The sequence below is a fragment of the Tamandua tetradactyla genome, chromosome X, assembly GCF_023851605.1.
Source record: "Tamandua tetradactyla isolate mTamTet1 chromosome X, mTamTet1.pri, whole genome shotgun sequence".
NCBI classification, from domain to species: domain Eukaryota; kingdom Metazoa; phylum Chordata; class Mammalia; order Pilosa; family Myrmecophagidae; genus Tamandua; species Tamandua tetradactyla.
The window spans coordinates 90,763,904-90,776,711 of NC_135353.1; the positions used below are offsets into that span (position 1 = coordinate 90,763,904).

At 37.8% G+C, this 12,808-nt stretch overlaps 1 long non-coding RNA gene across 1 annotated transcript; it reads left to right on the plus strand.

Moving 5' to 3' along the window:
* Positions 1-2,377: 2,377 nt before the first annotated feature.
* Positions 2,378-9,443, plus strand: LOC143671656 (uncharacterized). The gene is made up of 3 exons (XR_013169631.1): positions 2,378-2,567; positions 8,790-8,907; positions 9,174-9,443. It is a non-coding gene; the product is annotated as an uncharacterized LOC143671656 (long non-coding RNA).
* The last annotated feature ends 3,365 nt before the right edge of the window (positions 9,444-12,808 follow it).

Here is a 12,808-nt window from a genome sequence, read left to right on the forward strand (position 1 = left end):
TGCAAGATATGCAGGATGTGTTTTTCTTAAGGATAAGGAGACTAGTTCTGTTCTAAAGTAAAATAACGTAGCAGAATGGGAAAAGAAAAGTGTAAGACAAAATCTGAATTGATATGGAAAGTTGTGCAAGGTTTGCACAAAAGGAATTTCATTTTGTAACCAGAGCTCTGTTGACACCAGAGTCAGTTGAGTCCCATTCTAGGTTTAGGACTCTCATCACTAGAAAGAGTTCAGGAACAAGAAGGGGACAGCAGTAGTAACTAGGAAAGTTTTTTAAATAGAGCGAGAGAGAGAATATGTTAAAGAAATTAACACAGACATGTTCAAGGTAGAGACATATACTGAGTGGAATGGGTTAGCTTGTTTTATAGGTAGCAGGTAGGGACTTACATAATTTGTATTAATCAGGTGCTTACATGGTTTGCATTGTTTCAGGAATAAATAACTATCAATCCTTGTGGAACTCTGTCACATAGTCAAAATTTGGTTTGGGGCAGATTTTTAATAATTTTTATAACTCCAGGCTTTCTGTTATTAACTAAGAGTCCATTTCAGGCTTATGATTTTATAAGCTTTATGGCTTTAGGGAGTTTGGGGGCTTTAGAGGGAATTCTTGCTCTAAGGTGCTTGCAGTTTGCATTAATTCCTTCAGCGCTGGATAAGAAACCAGAGAGACCTGCAGTTGTCCATTAACTCTTACAGAGCTGGATAGGAAACCAGGGGCCTGCAATTGTCTTAGTCTATTCTGCTTCAATTTCATGTGGTCAAGTTAGGTAAGATTTGATGGGTTTCTCTGTAAGGTTTTTAAGATCCTTAGTATCAAATTGTATACTGTGTAATTGGTCTAGAAAGCACATATTCTGTATCTTATCAAAATAACTTTCTGTGCTTTATGTTGACTTTATTACATCCTTGATTAAGAGAACCAAGTCTTCTTACTTTTCAAAGAACCAAGGTTGTTATTTTTTTCCCCACAGTCATATTGCCTCCTGTACTTACTTTTTTTTTTTTTTTTGGCAAGTGTGCCTATAGCCTTTTTTCTTTTTTTTAACATACCAATAAATATACTGGTTTGATAAGACATAGAATCTTTGCCATTTAGGCAGATTACTCAGATGGTTAAAAACCTTTTATAGTTTCTCACTAAGAACAAACAAATAAACCAAGAAAACATTGTCATTTTAACAGAGTGAAAAGCAAATTCTTGTTTTGCATGAAGATACATCTGATAAGAAAACTATTAAAAATTTTATAGAACTATAAAATCTTAGGCAACGTTAACCACAACCAATAAAATTTACTTCCAACAAGACTTCTACAACTTTCTATATCCATCCATTTTGTCCTACACATTTCCTTTTTTCATTCTGCAACATGTATTTATTTTTAAAATCTTTTATTATCACTTTGGTTAAATAGAAACTATTGTTTCACAGAGATCTACTATTATATTTAACCAAATGTTCAAACCTCCTGACAATTTTTGACATTTTGCCTTCCCTAAATCAAATCCCAGATGATATCTTATCTCAAACTGTCTTTCGGATTTTCGAGAGAACCCCATACCACTGAACTGAGTCAAGATTTCCAGAATTCTAGTGGAGAAGCTGAGAGGTTCATGAGACCCAATACCAAGGAGAACAAGGACTAATTACATGGAACTGAATGAGTTTATACAGGATAATTATAGGTTTTGCTTGAAATATTTCTGATGTTTAAATGTTCTATTTACTTGATATAAGGAACTCTGTTCTATTTTTCATTGAACTATCTATAATTCGTAATTCATCTGACAGACTATGCCTTTATAAATAGAAATGAAACATTTATTTTTTTCCCTGCCTGGTCCTTCCAGAATTTATAAACTTTGGAGTAATCTTATTTTCATGGCAGTGTAATTATTTGCACAAATTAAAAAAGAATCTGTCATCTTTCTCAATAGGGCATAATTGGAGACATAGGTTATATAATCACGGTTTTGACTGGAATGTCATATTTTAAAGTGATGCTCATTTAATCAGATATGACCAGACACATTTAAGGGACTACGGTTGATTTTATGAAACCAATGCTTACAAAGCTGTGTTGGAAAAACTGGCCTGGTACCTGAAAGGTTTAGGAGGTGAAAGGGTGAGAAAGAAGGAAAGTAGACTGGGAAATTTAAAGTGGGCGGGTCTATTTCTGTGCTCCCCCACTGAGCTCACCAAATCCAAGATGGAGGGAGGCGAGTCAGTGCCTGGCTGATGGCGTGGGCAACTTTTAAGCAAGCAGGTCAGGTGACATCCGGAAGGGGCGGTTCATCAGTTCCAGAAGTCAAGTGTCCGGAAAGGGCGGTTCCAGAAGTCATGACATCCGGAAGGGGCAGTTCCGGAGGTCATGTTGGGAGGGGCAACACGACCGCTGCAGCTCCAGTTGCAGTTTCCTTCGGCATTTCCCGACCTAACGGTACCTAGCTCAGAGTATTCCCAACCTTAGAAAAGAGTAAGGAAGATCACTTCCTGGCAGGTCCAGAAGCCATATGACATTATGGGGACCTCAAGAAAAGAGAAATTCACTTGAAACTACAGGTATTGCATGAAAAATCTTATGGTTCTTGGCTTGGCTTCTTAGTGTGAATAGGCATTTAAAAATCCAATCTTAAATTCCTTGTGAAAACTTGCATCAAAGCAACTTTAAAAAGGCCTACAGGGTAAAGTACCATTCTTGCTGCACCTATATAAATAATAAGGCCAAATCTAATAAAAGCAGCCTATAATCAAGAATAATTTTTCTTTGGGATTATCTTTCTACAAAAGGAAGTTTACCTTAGAAAGGAATTTTACATTTCAGTAGAAAACTAAAGAACACACCATGGGAGTTATCAGATTCTGCTCTTATTCATGGTCTTTGAGCTATTTTTGCACATCTTTGTAAACTACAGGTAATTTACCTGAAGAACACTACCAACCAACTTGGCCTACATGATATTTTAAAGTACTTCTCCCACCAAAACCAAAAATTGCATTATTTTCAAGAGTACATAGATTACTCACCAAGATAGAGCACATTCTGGGCCATAAAACAAACCTTAACAAATTTAAAAGAAATGTGGACCACAACAGGATTGAGTTAGAAACTGATAAAAGAAAGATTTGGGGAAAATTCCAAACATTTAGAAATTAAATTATGCTCTTCTAAACTAAACTATGGGTTAAAGAAGAAATCACAAGGGAATTTAGTAAATATTTTTAACTGAATTATAATGAAAACCCAATGTATTGAAACCAGTGGGATGTACCTAAAGCACTGTTTAGAAGGAAATTCTTAGGTTAACTGTGTACATTGCCACAAAAAGTCTAAAATAAGCCTTCTTAATCTTAAAATAAAAGGGAAATAAGATCAAATTAAATCTAAAATCAGCAGAAGAAACATAGCAGTAAAGGTAAGAGAATATATACAGAAAATCGACAAATGAGAGAATATCAATAAAAGCAAACATTGGTTCTTTAAAAAAAATCAGTTAAATTGATAAATTCTAGCTCTACTCATAAATTTAAAAAGGAAAGAAAAGAAAAAAATTACTAATATCCAGAATGGGATTACAAGACTCTAAAATTGAAAAACTGGATAAATGGATACAAATGAAGGTTAGTCACAAGGTTTTTACAATCACAGGGGCAGAAGATAAAGACTATTCAATCATTATCAGAGATCAAGGCAGCTGGATTACAATTTAGAGATTTCAGGTATTTCCCTTTCCTTACTGCAATATATCAGAAAGCCAAAAAAGGAATATCTATATCATCTTTCAGTAATCAAAATCACCCTTAAATCCTGATTTCTCAGTTATAATTCTCTCTCTCATTTGATAATTCTCTCTCAATCTTGAGGGATATCTGGGTGATAACTCTCCAAACTGCATCAAGGCTGAAAAGGGGCATTGTCATCATGGTCAGGTTCATGTGTCTTTGCCAAGTGGTGGTCCCTGTTTGTCTGGTTGAGCAAGTGCTGGCCTGTCTGTTGCGATGAGGACATATCATAGACTTAAATCATGATCGTGTCAGCTGCATCCACAGCTGATTTAATTTGCAATCAGCCAAGGGGCGTGTCTTCTGCAATGAGTGATGCTTGATCTAATCACTGGAAGCCTTTTAAAGAGGATTCAGAAGAGACAGGCTCTTGCTGCTTTGGCCAGTAAGCCTCTCCTGTGGAGTTCATCCAGATCCTCCATCAGAATCATCAACTTCATAGCCTGCCCTGCGGATTCTGAACTCTGCATTCCCACGGTTACATGAGACGTTTTTATAAATTTTATATGTGCGAGTGTTTCCTGTTGATTCTGTTTCTCTAGAGAGCCCTAACTAATAACAGTCATTAAAAGGCAAAGGGATGAATGACAAAACTGGTTGTTGTTCTTTGAGAGTCCAATATTTCTAGGTTTCAGAGCTTATCTGCACTAGAATAATCTGGAGGTTGTAAGTTTCTGAAAAACAGACTTAATAAGTATAATCTTATAGACCCCAAGATATCTTTCAGGGTTTCCAAGAATACTACCATTGGTTAGGATTTGCCATACTGTGGCAATTTGCAATATCTGGCTGAAACTTGCATAAGAGTAACCTCCAGAATGACCTCTGGACTCGATTTGAAATCTCTTCACCATTGAAACTGTATTTCTTTTCCCTGTTTTTGTCAGCTAATACACAATGCCAGGGCCAGGTTCATCTTTGGAACTTATACCTCATGATGCCAGGGCCAGTAATGCCCTGTGATGCCAGGGTCAGTTATATCATGTGATGCAAGGGCCAGTTACGTTTCATGGTGCCAAGGCCAGGCTCACGCCCCTATATATTATGTCCCACATAGGGGTGAAGCTCAGAGTTTGGCTTAGAGAGTGACCACTTTGAGCAACAGCAGAGATTTTTCTGGAGATGACTCTTAGGCAGTAATCATAAGTAGGTGCAGTTTGCTATTACAGAAATAAGTTTCATAAGGGCAAGCCTCAAGGTTGAGGCTTTAATTTATTAAATTGGGAGCCCCTCTTGCTTAAGAAAATGCCAAGAATTGACTAGGTGGGGAAGTTTAATCTGCTTTTCAAAGTCCCTCAAGGGACTATTTTTGCCAAAATACTCTTAAATTTATTATGGTATAACATTAACTTGTACAGAATATTAAGATTTTATTCCTTGTTCTAGGTTCTATCACAACTAAAGCTGAATTAGGTTGTTTAAATAAACTGAATGGGCAGATTAAATTAGATTGTTTGCTTCAGAACATTTAAATTTTAGACAAAATGAACATTTTTCTTTTTGTCTCAGGCAAAAGTTAACACTTTAGAATACAGGCAATGCTATTTTTTACCTTTTATAGTGATTTGGATGTCCCTAATGCTTGAACAGTACCAAGGGTTTCCCCAGTGGTAAAGTTTAATAGTTCCATGTTTTTTCTCCCATCCCTCAAAGGACTTTGCCAATACTTTTTTGATTACCTACTTAAAATACTCTGGTATGTATCTAGGCATTACATGAAGCTACTCTTAGGCTTATTTTTGCAATAGTTTGTGTTGGAAGGCTTATTAGAAATCCTGTTTAAGAGGGCAAACTGTTGTGCAGCAATTCCAATCAGAATCTCAGAAGTATACTGCTTCCAGGACCTATGGAAGAACCAGAGTGGCCAGATCTTGGCATAGAGCCCCCTGGTACACATATTGATTATAAACCATATCTCTGCCTCAGCAAGCCAGAGACCATGCACTTTATGGAAGAAGTAGAAATGCTAACCAAGAGTCTTCACAATGGAAGGGTTCCATTGGTATTTGTGAAATCCGCAAATAGATGCATGCAGATGCACAAAATAATACAAGATGTAGTGAATGCAAGCCTGGCAGAAAATCCAGGCTAGCAATAGACACCTCCAAGCCACAGGATGGTGTAGGATCTTCAGCCAGAAAAGACAGAGAGGAGTGCATCTGGGACATCTGCAAGAGGGAAAATCTTGGTTCAAGTTGATGAGAGGGCCTCCTGACTCTGTACTTCTCAAAACAGATGCTCCTCCAGATTCTTCATAAAGATCAACAAAATTGACACTCCATTATCATGACTGAGAAAAAGAGAAGGGAATCAAATTAACAAAATCAGGAATTAAAGGAGACATAATATCAATATTATAGAAATAAGAAAGATTATCAGGAATAATATAAACAATTGTATGCTGAAATATAAGATCCCTATGAAACTGGCAAATTCATAGAAAGACACAAACTACCAAAACTGATTCCAGAAGAAATAGAAAGTCTGAACAGATATAAAATGAGTAAAGAAATTGAATTAATAAACAAAAAGTTATCCAAAGAAAAGCACAGGACCAGATGCCCTCATTTGTGTATTCTCCCAAATTAAAAAAACAATTAGCACCAATCCTTCACAAACTCTTACAAAATATAAGACAAAGGAACACTTTCCAAGTCATTCTGTATGACTAATACTAAGCTGATACCAAAACCAGAGAAATCACAGAACAGAAAACTACATACCAATATCCCTCTTGAACTTAAGTGCAAAAATCCTCAACAGAATGCTGTCAAACAGAATCCACTAACATGTAAAAAAGGATTATACACCATGACCAAGTGGGAATCATTCCAGAAATGTAGGGTTAATTCATCATATGAAAAATCAATCAATGTGATGCACTATATTAATAAAATAAAGGCATAGGACTTCCACCAAGAAGGCAGAATAGGAGAGGCTTTCACACCAGTCCCATACCATGAGAGATACAATAGAAAAATGACTGGGACAGTGGTCCCAGGGTGCAAGTAATTATAGAGGGTCTTCTACCTTACATAGGGAGGCTCTTGGAGAAGAACCGGAGAAATTGGGATGGAGAGAAAGGGGTGAATGTACTATCATGACTTCACTTACCCTTGCAGCTGGCTTGGAAAGATTTTCCCTTTGGCTCCATAGTTGGAAGTTCCTGTGGCGAACTTAGAAGGTAGTAGACATGCTTTTTCCTGTGCACAGACTCCACTTGGTCAAATATAGAGCTTACTCCTTGCCCTGTGACACACAACTGTGGGTGCCTGATTTTTTTTTACAAAGACTCAGGCGGGCCTTCCCCAGGGAGGAGGGGGAGACATAGAGGGGTGCTGGTCCAACATCCAACAGCAAAAGAGACTTGTTTTTGTCCTGACACCACTCCCCTTCTACTACAGAGGCCCAGACACCACAGGTGCTTTGTGAATGAAGAGATGAGGCCAAGGAAGCCGGCCAAGATGAGCACCATGACTGGCCATTAGGTATTGCACCTGTGGTCAGGGACAGATGGGCCTCAGGGAATGAGGAGATTAAAGAGTGCCATTTGCTGGGGAGAAACGGAAAGTGCAGCCTGACAAATTGCCTACCTGTTTAGCTTCAAATTAAACCACAGGTAGGCTGGGGAGAAGAAGGTATGTTGGAATTCTCTGTCTGGGATTTGTGTTGTTTTAGCCACTGTCCTGTATTTGAAATTGTTTAAAAATAAAAAGTTTTTAAAAAAACCAAAAATATATGAAGGGTTGCCCCTGCCACAGGATCAGGGAGAGCTAAAGCAGGCATGGCTGGCCTTGGACTGCTAAGGAGACCAGCAGGCTTGGGCGAGCAGCCTTGCCCCACAGGCATGAGTACCTACTCACTGCCTGGACATCCTGGACCCCACCTGGGGTCCAGGCTATGAGTATACCATAGATAGGAGGCATTTGGGGTTGCGGGCCTGAGACTTTGGGATGTAGTGCTGACTTGGTTTCGAGTGGTTTGGGGAAAGCATAGTAACCACAAAATGGAGGCCTTTTCTACCAGGCACCTATGGTACTAAGGGCCTGGACAACAGACCTCAGTTCAGAGAGAGAGTGGCCAAAGATCGAATCACCAGTTTAGTTGTTGGCAGCTTAACATCTTTATTGATTCTAGTAAAGTAGATCAGTGTGCTTTTGTTTTTCCTCAACTACCTTCCAACCCATTGAATATACTTTCTGATGTGTGTATCTCTTTGAGTAGTATTATTGCCTGCATACTTATCTACTGATATCAGTAAAAAGACTTAGAACGGAAACTTAGAAATCTAATTTACTATGTCTTATTTTCCATCATTATGTTATGTCTGTGTGTGAACCTGTATTTCCATGTTGTGGAAGAATGAGGCTACCAATGAGAAACACTCAGCAGGGCTCTTCAAGCTGTATGTTAGGATTGTGAAGCTGTGTTACAGATTATCTTTCAGTAGTCTAGTACATGATTTTCACTTTAATTATAAACCTAAATACCCTCTTGTAGGGGATACCTATAGCTCTTTTTGCTTTTTCTTTAAAGAGATGATGTTGTACGTAAACATTCCAACTCTTAAAGTTCAAGCACAAGAAATTTTCACTTCTGAAAGATAAACATTTTTATACGAGGTTATGGAACAAACAAAATCTTGCATTTTAAGGCAAATATTCTTTTATTTATTTTAAACCAAACACATAATTATTGTTCCCCATGCAACCAACTTTTGCTTATAATGACAATTTAATTTCACATTAACAAAACACAGATGGTCAGAAGACATCTTTGATTATGATGGTCTAATTATAATAATAAATTAAATAATTTATACAAGTAAGAAAAACACAGGCAGGGCTTTGCATGGGCTCATGATGATAATGTGCCCAAAACTAAAGAATATGACTAATGCACTGCCCCAGGGGCACCTGCCTCCTCTTTTCTGACTTTGTTGACCTTCCTGGACATTGTTAAGACTTTTGAACGTATCGTCTCTCCTTTGACTTGTTCCAGCTCACCCTGTCCCAAGTCCTGAACTATAGTCATGTTCTGGCCTGCGGTTGGGGCCTTGACGTGAACCATACTGCGGATGCTACTGGGCAGTTGGATGCTCCTGCACGTAGAGGACATGGTATGCAACATCAGATATGGCTCTCAATGATTCCTGTCTTTTGATATTTATGCCCTATGTTATCCCATCTCTTTTTGAGGGTGGGCTGGAACCTAGTGATTTGTTTCTGTTAAATAGAATATGGTAAAAGATATGGGATGATACTCACATCATTTGATTACAAAAGACTGTGACTTTTATCTTGCTAACTCTCTGTCTCCCTCCCCTATCTTTCCTTCTCCTTCTCTCTCTCATTGGTGCTGTTTCCTGCCCTCTGTCTTACTCAGTGCCATGTTATGAGACGCTCTATCAAGAGCCTCACATTGCAAGGAACCAAGCAACGCCTCCAGCCAACAAGTCTTGAGAAACTGTGACCTCAGTCCAATAACTTACAAGGAACTGAATTTTGACATCTATCATGTGAATGATCTTGGAAGAGTATCTTTCCACAGTCAAACCTTCAGATGAAACTGCTGCCTCAAATTACACCTTGATTGAAGCCTTGTTAGAAGCCATAAAGCAGAGAACCCATGAAAGCTATACCAGGACACCTCACTCATGGAAACTTGAGGTAAATAAGCACTTGTTGTTTTAAGCCACTAAGGCTTGGGGGCAATTTTTTATGTCACAATAGAGCAGATAACTGATACAGAGGATAAAGCATGCTAAATATGCTTCATCCCTTTCATCAGGACTTTGAAACCAGGCTTCCTTGCATTGGGGTGGGGCCAAGTGCCTGGCCCATAAAAACCTCTCAATCTGGTGAATTGTTTTCACAGTTCAAAACTCTCCCCTGGCTTCCCATTACCTTCAGGGTAAAATCCAAAGTAAGTCCTTGCTGTAGCCTACAAGACCCTTCATGATCCCTGTTACTCTGTGAACTCATCTTGTCTTACTCTCCCCCTCACTCTCTCTGTTCCAGCTACACTGCAATCTTTACTATTCATTGGTCCGAAGATGTTTCCATCCTCGGGGTTGCACCTTTTGCTTTCTCTGTTTGAAAAGCTCCTCCCCAAGACATCTGCATGACTCACTACCTCACTTCCTTCAAAAATCTTATTAAATAGCAACCCCTCAAAGAGGTCTTTCCCAATCACCACTAAAGTAGGCTTCCATCTAATTCTCAATCTCTATTCCCTTCTCTCATGATACGTCTTATAATTACCTGCAATTTATTCATGTACTTGTGTATTTGTTCTGATAGTCTCCTGCCTCTAGACAGTCAGTTCCATGAGGGCAAGGGCTATATTTTCAGTGCCTGTTACAGTACTTGTCACCTAGGGCTAAATCAGGGGATATTAATAGAGAAACTTAAACTACTTCTCAGAGACTTCTGTATTTTGGAGTAGAAAAAGAAGTTTCCGGGAGTTTGAGAGAAACATTTCAGAATGCAGGGAGCCTCAAGCCTGTCTTGGGTCTCCAGGGTTTCCCAGGAGGAAACCAGAGAGGAAGCATTAGTTCTCAACAGTTCTCTCACCTTAAGTGCAAAACTAGTTCCAAGAAAAGGCATTACAGAAGGTGGCTCAACAAGCTCATCTTCTTTTATGGCCAGAAAATTTACTCTTCACAGGGCTGCTTTTTCTAAGTGTTCTCTGTTTGCGTTTTGTTCTTTCATGCCCAATTATCATGCTTAATTTAACTACAAGATTTAATTAATTACCAAAATGCAAAAGTGCAAGATTTTATGTATAAATAATTAGTGACACAGGCAAACACTTGTTACTTTAGGGTGAACAGCCGGTAGCTAACTGTGCTTACAATTACCTAATTGTAAGTTTAGCAACTTCTGCATTTGTTTTATATTCAAAACATTCCATCCTTTATAAATTAGAAAAACATTCTGAATTCAAAAGAGTGCATATAAGTGAAAGGTTATAGTGTGATTTCGTAAAACATAGAGAATAATATGTGAATAAAATGAAATTAGAACACTAATTAATGTACCATTGAGACCAGATTAGATGTCATTTAAGACTGTGTTAATTAACAGATTCTATAATTTTGAAAAAATCCAATGGGAAAAGAGATAAAAATATTTACAAAAAACGAAAAGACAAACCAAGTATTTAAAGTAAATGGCTACAGGGCGGGCCACAGTGGCTCAGCAGGCAAGGATGCTTGCCTGCCATGCCAGAGGACCTGGGTTTGATTCCCGATGCCTGCCCATGTAAAAAAAAAAAAAAGAAAAAGAAATTAAAGTAAATGGCTACATGCCCAATGTTTTATATATCATGGAGGCCCAAATGAGGAAGGACCTGAGCACAGACAGATTAACAAACGGACTTAAGGAAAACAGTAAGTGAAGATTTGGAAGCACCAGGGATGCAATTTTGAAGGGAAATAAATCATCTTGTTTCTCTGTGTTGAAATCAAAATATTGGAGAACTCATTTTGCTAGAAAGCTAGTCATCATTTGAAATCAATATGGCTACATGTATAAGCCATTGACACAGTCATCTCCTTCCTGAACATAATTTGTAATGGAAAAAAAAAGTCTAGGCAGAAAGTTGCTCATTTTAGTTTTACACACCATATGAACATTTCCAAGAATGAATACAGCACAGTAAAATGAAAATTACGAAATAAATAGGGGAAATTTTGGAGGTTTTAACAAATAGAAAAAAATGAAAAGTCTCCCTTATCCAACTATCATGTTTGGGATATATTAAGAATTTAAAAGTTGATGTCATTTCTCATACTGGCATAAGAGGAACAAGAGTTATTGAACACCTGGGTGGAGGACAGTTACTTCAGAGCTGACAGAGATGCAGACATTCTGAGATGCTTGAAGGGCTGACAAAGAGAGCAGACAGCTAGACACAGGCATTTGAGGATGCACATCCCAGCAGATGTTGTCATGTGCCTTCTCGTGAGATGCTAAGCAAGTGAGAACCAAGAGTTATGCCCTGAAGGACCTAAGTGAAGGCCCACAGACACTTAGAGAGGAAACCACTGGTGTCAGAAGTTGGAAGCAATGGAATGGGAACAAGGACCAACAGACACCAGCCACATGCCTTCCCAAGATATTGGCCTTTCTTGAATCAAGGTGTCTTTCCTTGGATGCCTTGGTTTGGACATTTTTATGGCCTTGGAACTGTGGGTTTGTTACTTAATAAATTCCCTTTATAAAAGCCAACATACAGAGCCAGCCCATGCTCCCCAAAAAAGCCAACATTTTTTTTTTAAAAAAAAACAATAAACACAAAAAACAACAGAAAAAAGCCAACATATTTTTGTCAAATTTTGTTGTTATGATGATTTGCTGTTTATGGTCAATAAACTTTCTACTTAGCATTAATTCAACTACATCATTGCAAATATTTTCAATGAAATTGAACCAAATGTATTTATAAATATTTGGTTTTTAAGATTAGCATGCAGAGCATTCTTTTAATGACTGCTATATTTTACACATATCATATATTTGGGGCCCATCTTATCTGCCAAAGTCCAAACTTTTGAAAAATAAAAAATCAGATATGTATCAATTTCTAAAGTAATCACTATTTCCCCATCAATAAATTCATGTTCTTGCATTATTTACTGAATGTTTGTGAAACTGAATCCCTTTCTTCTCAACTAATTTATTCATAACTATACAGATTAATCTAATGGCTTTAATTTTGTTGGGGAAGTATGTTTAAAACCAAAATCTTCTCCCAACCTAAAATACCTCTCCTGAAAGGCAGAAGAGAAAGAAAAACAGTTTTATTTTGGAATAAGCATTAAACCAGAATGTGATGTATCTCAAGCAATCCTCCAAGAGGTTGTAAAGACAGAAAGAGAGCTCACATTTTAGTAAGGCTAAACAACTCATGCATAAAAACCATTGCATACATAGTCTCAAGATATTGAGGAATAGATTGTGTTTTGGTTTGCTAATGCTGCTGGAATGCAATATACCAGAAATAGATTGGCTTTT